The sequence below is a fragment of the Lepus europaeus genome, chromosome 18 (genome assembly GCF_033115175.1).
Source record: "Lepus europaeus isolate LE1 chromosome 18, mLepTim1.pri, whole genome shotgun sequence".
Taxonomy (NCBI): Eukaryota; Metazoa; Chordata; class Mammalia; order Lagomorpha; family Leporidae; genus Lepus; species Lepus europaeus.
In genome coordinates, this window is record NC_084844.1 from 72,888,584 (window position 1) to 72,902,406 (window position 13,823).

General features: G+C 44.5%; 1 long non-coding RNA gene across 1 annotated transcript; it reads left to right on the forward strand.

The window, feature by feature from the left end:
* Positions 1-1,222: 1,222 nt before the first annotated feature.
* Positions 1,223-11,917, forward strand: LOC133747263 (uncharacterized). The gene is made up of 4 exons (XR_009864300.1): positions 1,223-1,309; positions 2,796-2,875; positions 10,908-11,089; positions 11,223-11,917. It is a non-coding gene; the product is annotated as an uncharacterized LOC133747263 (long non-coding RNA).
* Positions 11,918-13,823: the final 1,906 nt, after the last annotated feature.

Below are 13,823 nucleotides of genomic sequence, written 5' to 3' on the forward strand. Positions count from 1 at the left end.
ATTCAACACTGTCAAACAAACCTTGTAAATCATCCAGGTAGGTTGAAAATGTGAGATAATTACATGATCATTTAGATTAAGTGTTAAAGCATTTAACAAAATTCAGTATCCAGATGGAAAAAAAAAATCAACTTCTGGCAAAACTTCAAAAAAGAGAGACTTCCTGTATGAGATCAAGATAGTTTAAAATGGACCTACAGCAAACTACTTAACACAAGGTCAGTGAAAGCTTTTCCCCTGGGAACAGACCTAGCCATGCCTGCCTTCTCCCCCATCTCTCTTAACAGGGAAATCCAACAACAAAAAAGAGCAAGCACCAACCCTAAATAAACCAGGAACTCTGTCAATGTACCCAGATGACACCATTACATACAACAATACAATGTCATCCCGAACTACATACAACTGACAAGTGAGGGTATCGAGATGACTGGGTAAAATGTCATGACCGGGGCATCGCATGTGGGCGCCGGTTCGAGTCCCAGCTGCTCCACTCTGACCCAGCTCTCTGCTGTGGCCGGGGAAAGCAGTGGAGGATGGCCCAAGTCCTTGGGCCCCTGCTCCTGCGTGGGAGACCTGGAAGAAGCTCCTGGCTTCTGGCTTCAGATTGGTGCAGCTCTGACCTTTGTGGCCATCTGGAGTGTGAACCAGCAGATGGAAGACCGTTCTCTTTTTCCCTCTCTCTCTCTCTCTCTGTAACTCTGCCTTTCAAATATAAGCCTTTTTAAAATATTATTAACAGCAAGAAACACATAGGAAATATTAAAAAGACAAAAGACAGACTAGAAAACACGTTATCTACAAGAGAAATGGACCAAGAGGATTAACCACGCAATATCTTTAAACATTGTTCAAAGAAACATCACAGAAACTTCCCAAAGGAGAAATCGTTCGGGATATGAAGAAACACAGGATCAGAAGTCGATGAGTTAGCAGTGACTCACCTTGAGCAGCTTCTGCAGCTCAGGAACTCTGCAAGTCCTGAGAGCCCTGAGGCCACAGTGACCCTGCCTGGAAATCAGGCACCCAAACCAGTCCAGCCCTCCGGTTGCTTGGCAACAACCTCCCCACGCCCACTGAGCCAGCGAGCGTGCTGATTGGCTATGGTCTTTGTGACGCCCCTCATGCCTCTTGGCTTTGCAGCTGTCCAATCAGGGGCCCCCCGGTGAGGGCGGTGGAGCACTTCATCATCTCGCGAGATCCCTATGTCCTAGTGGTGTCCAGACTACAGCGGGAAGAGCGTCTCTGTGGTGGCTGGGCCTTCTCTGCTCTGAGAAGAGGAAGCCGGAGGCTTCGGGAGCGGGAAGTGGTGAGTGTGTGGGGCCAGGTTTCCCAGAAGGGGCGGTGGGCGGATGGATCCTGTCAGAACCAGCTACAGAGGGACCTGGACTTCCCCCCAGTGAGCTCTTCCATCCGCGGACCCCACCGCTGAGGGCTGGGCCGGGTCCAGACATGGGTGACAGGCCCCATACCTGCACCAGCGGCCTTGGCTCCCTCCAGAGCCTCCCTACGTCTCCGTGCACGCAGTCCGCCTCCCCCCCAGGTCGTGTGGAGAAAAACAATGAAAAGAAACACGATCATTATTCCAGTCAAGTCTTTCTGATTTAGAAAATATTTTGGGGGCTGGTGCTGTGGTGCAGCGGGTCAAAGCCCTGGCCTGAAGCGCTGGCATCCCATATGGGTGCCAGTTCTAGTCCCGGCTGCTCCTCTTCCAATCCAGCTCTCTGCTATGGCCTGAGATAGCAGTAGTAGATGGCGCAAGTCCTTGGGCCCCTGCACCCATGTGGGAGACCCGCAGGAAGCTCTTTGCTCCTGGCTTCGGATCAGCGCAGCTCTGGCTGTTGCAGTCATCTGGGGAGTGAACCAGTGAATGGAAGACCTCTTTCTCTGTCTGTACCTTCTCTGTAACTCTTTCAAATAAATAAAATAAACATTTTAGGAGTCACTGTGTACTTATGTCTCATGTGGGATCCGTCCTTAATTTGTTGTCCAATGTGAAGTGATGCTATAACTAGTACTGAAACAGTATTTTTACACTTTGTGTGTCTGTGTGGGTGCAAACTGATGAAATCTTTACTTATCATATACTGAATCGATCTTCTGTATATAAAGATAATTGAAAATGAAAAAAAAAAAACCTGGTGTTAAATTGGAAATTGTATACAAAATTAATCAATTTTTAAAAAATATCATGTAGGATCTCTGTCTTTAATGTGCTGTACACTGTTATTTCATGCTATAACTTGTACTCCAACAGTATTTTTTCACTTTGTGTTGCTATGTGGAGGCAAACTGTTGAAATCTTTACTTAATATATACTAAACTGATCTTCTGTATATAAAGAGAATTGAAAATGAATCTTGATGTGAATGGAACGGGAGAGGGACCGGGAAAGGGGAGGGTTGTGGGTGGGAGTGGAAGCCATTGTAATCCATAAGCTGTACTTTGGAAATTTATATTTATTAAATAAAAGTTAAAAAAAAGATAGTATGTTGTTGATGCTAATTTGGCAACATTTCCCATGCACCAGAACTGTAAACACAAATTGCATGGAATTGAGCAAAAATAACCCAGGCGCTGAGGGCTCTAGGTATAGACTTATAAAACAAAATCTTGAAATCTGGGGCCTCTTTTTTTGACAAAAGAATAGGAAACAAATGCTGTCAGTTGTGTCTGGGGAAGACAAGTACTTTGAGGGGAAGTAAATGATGGCTTCTGTGCTCATAAGGAAGGCGGGGGTGTCAGAAATATGGCATTGATCACATATTTCCCTTTCTAAAACATCTTCCCTACAGGTCCAGAAACTGCTCAGGTGTGGATGTAGGTTGTTGAGCAACAGACATTCCTGCCTTCTTGATTCTTCACGAAGAAACAGGTACAGTTCATCTTCATGTTTGCATTGGTAAAGAGTTTCAGGGTATACAGTGCAAGATCTTGATTTTGAATGTGTTTTCTGTGTTTCTGTATGCATGCAAAAAGTTTTCGAAGTTCTCTTTTTTTCTGGTGTTAACATTTCAGCCATTTGAAATAGGTTTGCTGTTATTTCTACACAAAAACTTCATTGCCAACTGTAATGCATTCAGAACACTTTCCCCAGGCCTTTCGTTTACTGCTAACATCTTGGGTCTTGTAAAACCTTTTGGGTTCTAGACTCTGGATGTATAAATTCTGTTCTCCCTGAGCTGTTCTTTGTGAAATGCCAATCTTATATTGCTAATGCTTGCATGTTACTGTAAGACTCCATTTACCTGGGCCACAATAACAAATAAGAAACAGAATGTTAGAGCTGTGACAAGGGAATGAGATATGTTCTTTTGATCAGGGGGCCCTTGCATAGGATTGTATACTTAGACGTCTGAGTAACTTTACAAGCTTGGATTTATTGGACACTTTTTTGTGAGTACTTTGTTGTTATTCCTACTTAGGTTTTGATTAATGCTTAGATAACTTGCTGGCAATGCATGTTGTAGGGAAAATTGCATCTCCCAAAGGAGACCACCTACTCACCACGTTGCTAATTAGTCTTCACCTGATGAGCCATTAATCATGGAAAGGGGCAAGGAGCAACTTCGATAACTTCAGAGCAAATTCTAGAAGACAATCAGATATGTTCTAATTGCACTCAGCTTCTTCTCCCATGGGTTGAATGGAGGACACGGGAGAGGGAAATGCACCTTCCTCTACAACACCCAGACTGGACTCTCACTCCTTCACTGGAGCTGTGATTCCCAAGCTTCCTAAAATACAGACACTATTTCTTTCTCCTTCCCCTCTCTCCCTTCCATTCTCATTCTAACAAAAGCAGACATGATTTTACTGGAAACATTGATCTATCCTTAAACTTTTCATTATAAAAAATGAATTGACTGAACCCATTCAATCATATCTTATTAGATTGGATTACCATATAACTATGCATACAACAACAAACCTAAATTATCTGTCTACCATCTTCTCTATTTCATGTTACATGGATTTGGCCTTTTATGAAAAAGTTATTTTTATGTTTCCAAGCCATATGATCATAAAAGTTAGCTGCCTTACCTCTCCAAGGAAGATGAGCACATTTAGATTAAGCTGTTTTGCATATTTTTTAGGCTGTTTGTTATTTTGTCTGAGCATCCCTCTGGTTTATTGGAGCCTCAACTACTTGCCAAGACATGTTCTTTGTATCAGAACACAAAAGAATAAGGTTGAGAAACATTTTCTCAGGTAGTGACAAGAACATCACAGTGCTGTGACCTACAAGACTTGTTACAGAAAAGTCAAATTTATAAACAAATGTTGAGTTTAGAAAGGAATGCCTGAAGCAACTAGCTAAATGCAGCTCTCAAACACATAAGCAGGGCTGCTACATAGAGTGGTTTAAGGACTTGTCAAGGGTCACACAGCTGATAACTGGTACAGGAGGAATTCAAGCTCCATTCCTCCTGATCCTGATAAACTAGTTTTTTGTTTTTGTTTTTGTTTTTTTTTGTTTTTTTAAGATTTATTTCATTTGTTTCAAAGGCAGAGGCAGAGAGAGAGGTATTACATTTAATGGTTCACTCCTCACATGGCCACAATGTCCAGAGCTTCATCTAGGTCTCCCACATTGGTGCAGGGACCCAAGGACTTGGGCTGTCTTCTACTGCTTTCTCAGGCCATAGCAGAGAGCTGGATTGGAAGTGGAGCAGACAGGACTCAAACTGCTGTTCTTATGGGATGCCAGCACTGCAGGCGGTGGTTTTACCCACTATGCCACAGTGCATAATGGGTAAACTAGTTCTTTAACTACAAGGATAGTAATTTCAAAGATTCGCTGAGTGCTTCCTGTGAACCAGGTGCAGCTTCATAGGCAGTGACTTGGCAACCATGGCTTCATAGTGAAAGTACCCAGATTTTGTGTGTCTATACAGTATGTTAGCTCAGTTACAGCATAAATGGATGCTTGATGAGCCTAAAGGACATGATGACAGAGGACTGGGGACTGAGTGTTGAGCTGAGTGGAGATTTTTAAAGAGAACACCTGCCCTGTATGGATACTACCTCCATTCCACATCACTGGGCTCATCCTCTGCAGGGGCAGCAGAAGCTAGATACTTCCTCCCCATCTCCCATAACAGATTCCTTGATTTTTTTCTGTTGGGCACATCTACTGCCATGATGTGTGACTCCCAGGAAATGTATTTTAAAAATTTTATTTATTTGAGAGGCAAAGAGAAGGAGACAGGTAGACATGGAGAAAGCTCCCATCTGCTGGTTCACTTTTCAAGTGTCTACAAGGGCTGGGACGGGACTAGTCCTAAATCAGGAGCAAATAACCCAATCCATTTCTCCCATGGGGATGAAAGGGACCCAATTACTTGAATCATCACTGCCAACTCCCTGGGTGAACATTACCAGGAAGGTGGAATTGGCAGCTGCAGCCAGGAGTCAAAGCTAGCCACTCTGATATGGGAAAGGTGCATCTTATCTGCGAGGTGAAATGCCTGACCCAAGGAAATATTCTATTGTCCTTCTGGATGGGATGGAGAGCAGGTGACTGGAGCTGCAGGAACCATTTGGTCCCATGAGGGAACCTTATGGATGAGGCAACAAGGCAAAGGAGCCCCTCCTGGAATGAATATCTTTGAATCCTTATATGTGAGAGAAGTGTTAAGCTACAGGTGGTTTTATTTTTTAGACATTATTTATTTAAAAGGCAGAGTTACAGAGAAAGAAAAGTCAGAGAGAGGTATCCTCCATCTGCTGGTTCACTCCTCAAATAGCTGCAGCCACTAGGACTTAGGCTGAAACCGTGAGCTAGCAGCTTCATCCAGGCCTCCCACCTGGGTGCAGGGACCTGAGTACTTGGGTTCTGCACTGCTTTCCCAGGTGTATTAGCAGGGAGCTCCAGCAGAAGTGGAGCAGCCAAGACTAGAACTGTCACCCTATGGGATGCCTATCATAGGCTGTGATTTAACCCACTATACCACAATGCTGGCCCCTAAGCTACACTTTTAAATATTTACTTTGTGTGCTACTCATAGCTGGAATAAACTCTAAAACACATGAGTCATTTTATTCCTTTGATACCGACAATAACCCTCTAAACAAGCACTGTGATACTCTCCATGGGCAGGTGAGAAAGTGGAGCCCATAGAATCTAAATACCTTTCTCAGGGCCACACAGCTGAGTGGGAAAACTGAGGTTCCTGCACCCCTTTTTAGGCACTGTAATAAATTCCTCAAATGTAAGACGAATCAAACAGAGGAAATCCTGGTGGCTTTGTCCTCAGTTAGGACACCTTATACTAAGACAAAATTGTGAGTCCAACTCTTTAGTGGCCTATTAGGTGACCGTGGATAGTTCAAAATCCTTCTCACAAACATCTTGTAGAGAGTACATGGTGCTTTCACTGGGATGTTTTTGAGTTCAGGTCACTAAAAGCCCATCTCCAACCAGCTTGAACAATGAGGAGAGTCAGACACAGTGGTCCTGGGCTTGACAAATTCCATGGCTGGAGATGTCAGTGAGAACATGGGTTCTTTTCACCTCCGCTCTGTGACTCACAGCACTATCATTATCTGAAGTTGATTCTCTTTGTGGCAAAAGGAATTAGGCTTGGAGCAAGCAATTGAGATTATCCATACTCTTATTTATGGGTAATAGAAAGAGAATGGAATCCCTTGTCTTTCTTTAAAAACTGAGGTGGGGGGTGAGTGCTTGGCCCAGTGGTTAAGACGGCTCTTGAGAAACTCATCCCAAATTAAAGTGCCTGGCACAAGTCTTGGCACACTTGCAATTCCAACTTCCTGCTAATGTGCAACCTGGGAGGCAGCAGATGTGGGGAGACCAGATTGAGTTCTCTGATCGCAGCCTCAGTGTGGCCCAAACCTAAAGATTTCAGGCCTTTGGAGAGTGAAATGGCAGATAGAAGGTCTCTTTCTGTGTCTCAAATAAATAAGCATATAAATATGTAAATAAATAAATAATATCAAAGTAGAGGGTGTTATGGTACAGTGGGTTAAGCTGCCACTTGGGATGCCCATGGCCCATATTGGAGGACCTGAAATCAGGTCCCACCTCTGCTTCCAGTTGAGCTTCTTGCTAACGCACCTGGGAAGCAATGGTGATAACCTAAGTATGTGAGCTCCTGACACCCGTGTCAGGGAACAGGATGGAATTCCTAGCTTCAGCCTAGCCCAGCCCTGGCTTTGCAGACATTTGGGGAATGAGCCAGTGATTGGAAGTCCTCTCTAATACATAAATCTTTTAAAACTGTAGGTTGAATTTTCTTGCCAATCACCTCCTGTCCAATAGCAAAGGTTGGAGGTATCATCTGAAGTGGGACATTAATAGACAAATGGCCATCAAGGCCAGGGGAGTGGGTGCAGACAGGACTGTAATGTTTTAAGAGGAATGCTCCCTCTGGACCAACTACTCAGAGATCTTCCCTGCAACCTTCCCTCCCTGCCCCAAGACACTGCTTTCAGAGCTGTCTGTGGCCACAGAGAAGAGGTGTTCTGGAGAGTGGTCACTGAGGAGAGAGGAAGGGCGGGGAACCCCAGGGTCCCCTTTCTCCTGGTCTGGAGCCCCTTCCCTACATCACAGCTCTGCAGCAGAGCATGCCTGTCACCTCCCTCAGCCTGTGACACAATCTATTAGCATTTCCCATGGTTATGTTAGACTTGGGGACCACAGTGTGCTGTCCACTATGTCAACTTGAACTTCTAGGTTGGGGCTGGCACTGTGGGGTCATGGATAAAGCCACTGCCTGCAGTGCCAGCATCACATATGGGTGGCAGTTCTAGTCCTGGCTGTTCCACTTCTGATCCAGCTCTCTGCTGTGGCCTGGGAAAGCAGTAGAAGATGGCCCAAGTCCTTGGGCCCCTGCACCTGTGTGGGAAGACCCAGAGGAAGCTTCTGGCTCCTGGCTTTGGATTGGCACAGCTCCAGCCATTGCAACCAACTGGGGAGTGAAACAGCAGATGGAAGGCCTCTCCCTCTCTCCCTCTCCCTCTTTCTGCCTTTCCTTCTCTCTGTGTGTAACTCTTTAAAAGAAATAAATAAATCTTAAAAAAAATAACTCCTAGGTTTTCCATGAAAGTGACATCTGAGTGTATCTCTCCCAGGCAGCAAGGTTGGGAAGAGCTTGTCAGCTACAAAGACCAGGGAGGTGAGACCAGAGAGCTGCTAGCTGGTGAGAGCCTTATGACCTGACCTGTGTTTGGTGGGGGGGTGTAGCCTGTCCCCATTCCCTCCATCTGAGTGGGAACTGTTCCCCCAGCACAGTTCTAGAGGAAGTTGCTGTGTTTAGCTCCTGGCCCAATCACTGTTGTCTGGAAGGATTCACCAATTAAGCTTCTGCAGTGTATGTGTGTTGGGGGGGATGGTAAGGGTTTTGCTGTCCCCATTAAAATGCAGTAGTGGGGAAACTGTCCCCAGGCACTGCCAGGTGAGCTCCATACCTGCTCTGCCCTCTCTTCTGGAGATTCAGCCTCCCAAGATGCACCACTTCCATAGGCCCCTCCAACTCTTCCTTTATGTGGGGAGAGGGTGGGTGGCAGAAGGCTGCAGGCTCTGCCTGTTGCTTAGGGGAAGTAATGGCAGAGGACCAAAAGGACCGTGCCCTGGAACACCAGGTTTCTGTGCCTGTTCCTATTACTATGCTACTCAGGCAGTTTTCTTCTGTTTCCATTTGTGAACCATGTGTCTATCATCTAAAGACTGGGAGTCCTACATCAGCTTCACAATACTTTGCTCAGGGCTCACTGGTTCAGGTGTTCTGCATTCCCCCGCAGCCTCCATGCTGCCCCAGGGAGTCCTACACATGTTATTTTGATAAGTATATCTCTAAAGCCATTTAAAATAATTTCTGTGTTTAGAAATGAAACAAGGTCATCATTACTGGCTGACTAGATGCCTGTCTAAATGACTAACTGTACCTTGACTTAATTACTGATCTCCCAGTTAGAAGTTAATACATAATTAGTTTAAGTTTTTTTTTTTTTTTTTAAGGATTTATTTTATTTGAAAGGCAGAGTTACAGAGAAGCAGAGAGAAAAAGACAGAGGTCTTCTGTCCACTAGCTCATTTCCTAAATGGTCACAATGGTCAGAGCTGGGCTGATCCAAAGCTAGGAGCCAGGAGATTTTTCCAGGTCTCCCATTTGGGTGCAGGTGCCCAAAGACTTGGACCATCTTCTACTGCCTTCCTAGGCCTCAGTAGAGAGCTGGATTGGAAGCAGAGCAGCCAGGCCTCAAACCAGTGCTTATATGGGATGCTGGCACTGCTGGCCTTACTTACCCTCTAGGCCACAGCACCAGCCCCAATATGTAATTTTTAAACCAAAACTATCTATTAAACTCTAACATGCCACTGCCTGCATTCTACATAAAAGCCTCTTAAGTGACCTTTCCAAACCACTACTTCTTTACCAAGGCATCCCTGATACCAGCACTTCTTGCACCTGAATCAGCATTTGCTGAACAAGTAACCATGCACTTGGATTGCAAGAGGTCTTTTAAGTGCACAAGGATGTTTTTTAAAGATTTATTTATTTGAAAGTCACAGTTACAGAGAGATTTCCATTTGCTGATTCAGTCCCCAAATGGCCATGCTGAAGCCAGGAGCTTCTTCTGAGTTTCCCACATGGTATAGGGGCCCAAGCGCTTGGACTGTCTTCCACTGCTTTCCCAGGCACATTAACAGGGAGCTGGATCAGAAGTGGAGCCAGGACTCAAACTGCTACCCATATAGGATGCTGGCCCTGCAAAAGGTGGCTTAACCCTCAAGAATTTATTTTGAATGACCATCTTTGTGACACAGCAGGGTAAGCTGCCACATGTGAGGCCAGCATCCCTTATTTGAGTGCCAGTTGCAGTCCTGGCTATTTTGCTTCCTGCAATGCTCTTGGCAGAAGAAGAGCCCCTACCACCCCTATGGGAGACTCAGATGGACTTCGGATTCCCATCTTCAGCCTGGGCCAGTCCTGGCTCTTGTGGTCATTTTGGGAGAGAACCAGAAAATGAAAGATCTGTATCTCCCCTTTTCACCCCCTGTAACTGTCTTTTGTAAAAATAAATAGTTAATTCTTCACCTGCAGCGTTGGCATCCCATATGGGTGCCAGTTCTAGTCCCAGCTGCCCCTCTTCCAATCCAGCTCTCTTCTATGGCCTGGGAAAGCAGTAGAAAATGGTCCAAGTACTTGGGCGCCAGCACCCACATGGAAAACTGGGAAGAAGCACCTGGCTCCTGGCTTCAATTTGGCACAGCTACAGCCATTGCGGCCATCTGGGGAGTGAAACAGCAGAAGGAAGACCTTTCTCTCTGTCTCTCCCTCTCACTCTGTAACTCTACCTCTCAAATAAATAAAAAATTAAATATATTTTCTTTAAAAATTATTTTGAAATCATGTACCATTTTTTATAATAGGCATTTTCCATGAACTTTTTGAAGACCATTCACATGCATAGATTTCAAAATTTGTTGAATAAGCTAATCTTTTAATTTCATTTTCCACAAACTTTTTGAAACTCTCTCATATTTGCTTTTATTTCTATTTTTCTATACACAGTACATATATTTGATTTGAGGTCTTGCAAAACATGGATTACAATTCCTTCCTCATGCTATCATTCTAGTTTTTGTTTCCTGTTTTCTGTACTTGTAATCTGTCTTGCAGTTTCTTCTAATCTCTGTCTATCCTATGTGAGGTGATCAGATCAGACTCCTTGGAGAACAGTTTTCATCTTGGTACTCTCTTGTACAAAAGTGGTTAAAAAAAAAACACATCCTCACACTTAAGAATGATATATGCCTCCTAATAGTGGTTTAATCTGCTGACCACGATGCTCATCCCTGACATTTTATTTGATGTTTCCCTGGCATTTTGAATTTTTTTACCTAATTTTTTTTACCTAATTTCATTTGTTGGAGCCAGTGTTGTGATGCATTAGGATAATCCATTGCCCGTGATGCTACATCCCATCCAGCTCTCTGCAGTGCATCTGAGAAGCAGCAGACAACCCAAATTCTTGAGTCCCTGCCACCATGAGGGAGACTTGGATGGAGTTCCAGATCCGAGCTTTGATCTGACCCAGTCCCAGCCATTGTGACCATTTGGTGAGTGAATCTGCAGATGGGAGATCTCTCCCTCTCCCTCCCTGTCTCTTTCTTTATAACTCTGTCTTCCAAATAAATAAACAAATCTTTTTAACATATTTGTTTTTCAACCTTTTTTCTCCCTACCTTCTAGCATACTCCCTTGGTGCTGCTGCTCTCTGTGGACTCGTCCTCCTCAGCCTCTGACTAGAGCACAGCCACCTCTCCAGTGCTGACATCCTCTGACACACGTTTCACTCTGCTGTTCTCCCTAAACTGCAGACTCTGCTTGGGCAACCCAACTAACTCTCATGCATAGACACACACACCTGAGGACTCCAGAGCCTTTGATTTCAGGTCCAAATTAACTTTCATTTTCAGATGACTCGTGAAAAAACAAGTCTGGAAGCCAGGGTGTAGCCTTGTGGTTTAGATACCTGTGTCTCATTTTGGAGTTTCTGGGTTTGATTCCCAGTTCCAGCCCCTGACTCCAACTCCCTGGAAATGCAAACCCTGAGAGCTAGCAAGTGATGGCTCAGATGATGGGGTTCCCTGCTCCTGGGCCAGCCCGGGCCACTGTGGACATTTGAGCAGTGAACTAGAGGGTGAATACCACTTCTCTGTCTACTTGTTTGTCTCTTTGCATCTCCAATTAAAAAAACAAAACAAAAAAGTATGTCTATATCTTTCATTAAAATAAATTCCTCAATGGCTAAAAATAGTTTCATTGTTAAAGTTAGCAAAAAATAATGCTTCTTGGTTGTAAATGATATTAGAATAATTTACAACTGTAAATCAGACTTCCATAGTGGATAAGGAAGAGAAAGATGAGAGCAATAATTTTTACTTCTGGCTTTGGTGCTTCTTTGTCATGTAACCTTGGAAAATTCATTTAAACTCAAGGAGCCCAAGATGAGTGTCTTTAAAATTGCAGGCTCATCTAGTTGATGCAAGTGGCATAAAGCTGAAACCCTTCCTTGTTTCTGTACCAAAAGAGCTAAGTGACATTAGCAACTTATTTTACCCCTCTAGTTCTTCCTCCGCTGTGAAATAAGATTGTCTTTATATTTAAAGGATTTATTCTACACAGTACTAGGTTGTGGTAAGGTTTGCATGACTGTCAGGTCTTCTACAACTCTACTGTATTATTAGCAGTTGGCACTGAAGACGAAATGCTAAACAACATAGAACTGCTAGGACTGGGGCCCACACTGTGGCACAGTAATTAACGCCCTGGCCTGAAGTGCCAGCATCCCATATGAGTGCCGGTTCAAGACCTGGCTGCTCCACTTCCAATCCAGCTCTCAGCTACGGCCTGGGAAAGCAGTAGAAGATGGTCCAAGTCCTTGGGCCCTGCACCTGCATGGGAGACCAGGAGGAAGTACCCAGCTCCTGGCTTTGGATTGGTATAGTGCTGGCCATAGCGGCCATTTGGGGGTGAACCAATGGAAGGAAGATCTTTCTCTTTGTCTCTCTGTCTACCTCTCCCTGTCAAAAAAAAAAAGAAAAAGAATCAATATAGTTATTAAAATTTTTAATTATAATCACTGAGTATTGGTAATTACTTTTAAAAAAGATTTTATTTATTTATTTGGCAGGTAGAGTTAGAGAAAGGTCTTCCTTCCATTGGTTCACTCCCCAAATGGCCACAATGGCTGGAGCTGCACTGATCCAAAGCCAGAAGCCAGGTGCTTCTTCCCGGTCTCCCATGTGGATGCAGGGGCCCAAGCACTTGGGCCATCCTCCACTGCCCTCCTAGGCCACAGCAGAGAGCTGGACCAGAAGAGGAGCAACCAGGACTAGAACCTGGCACCCATAAGGGATGCCAGCACTGCAGGTAGAGGATTAACCTGTGCACTGCAGCCCCCGCCTCAGTAGTGTAATTACTGATAGTATACTCCTAGTATTGTATATTTTAGTTTACACAATACTTAGATTAGATAAAAATATAGGTAGTGATAGTTATTGCTTCTCTTATTTTTACTGGATTGGATCATAGCACATGTCAATAAACTTTATTTTTTTAAAGGCTTATTTTTGAAGGAGTTACAGAGAGACATACATCAAGAGATATTCCATCTGCTGGTTTACTCCCAAGTGCCTGCAAAAAGCTAGAGCTGGGCTGATCCAAAGCCAGGAGCTTCTTTCAGGTCTCCCACATGGATTCAGGAGCCAAGTATTTGGGCCATCTTCTGCTGCTTTCCAAGGCACATTAGCAGGGAGCTAGATTAGAAGCGGAGCAGCTAGGACATGCACCAGTGCCCATATGGGATGCCAGCACTGCAGGTGGTGACTTTACCCAATATGCCATGGTACCAGCTTCAGCCTTTTCAATTTAATACTTAGAGATTATGCACTGTTGAACATCCTGGCTTTGGCTTGGCCCAGCCTCCACTGTTGTGGACAACTGGGGAGTGAACCAGAGGTTGAAAGATCTCTCTTCTTCTGCCTCTCCCTCTCTAACTCTGCCTTTCAAATAAATGAGTCTTTGAAATATATACATATATGGGTCCCACACTGTAGCACAGTGGGTAAAGCCACTGCCATATAGGCACTGATTCAAGTCCTGGCTGATCCACTTCAATCCAGCTCCCTGCTAATGTGCCTGGGAAAGCATCAGAGGACTGCCCAAGTGCTTGAGCCCCTGCATTCCTGTGGGAGACCTGAAAGAAGCTCCTGGCTCCTGGCTTTGGATCGGCTCAGCTCAGGCCATTGTGATCATTTTGGGGAGTGAACCAGTAGATGGAAGGTCTGT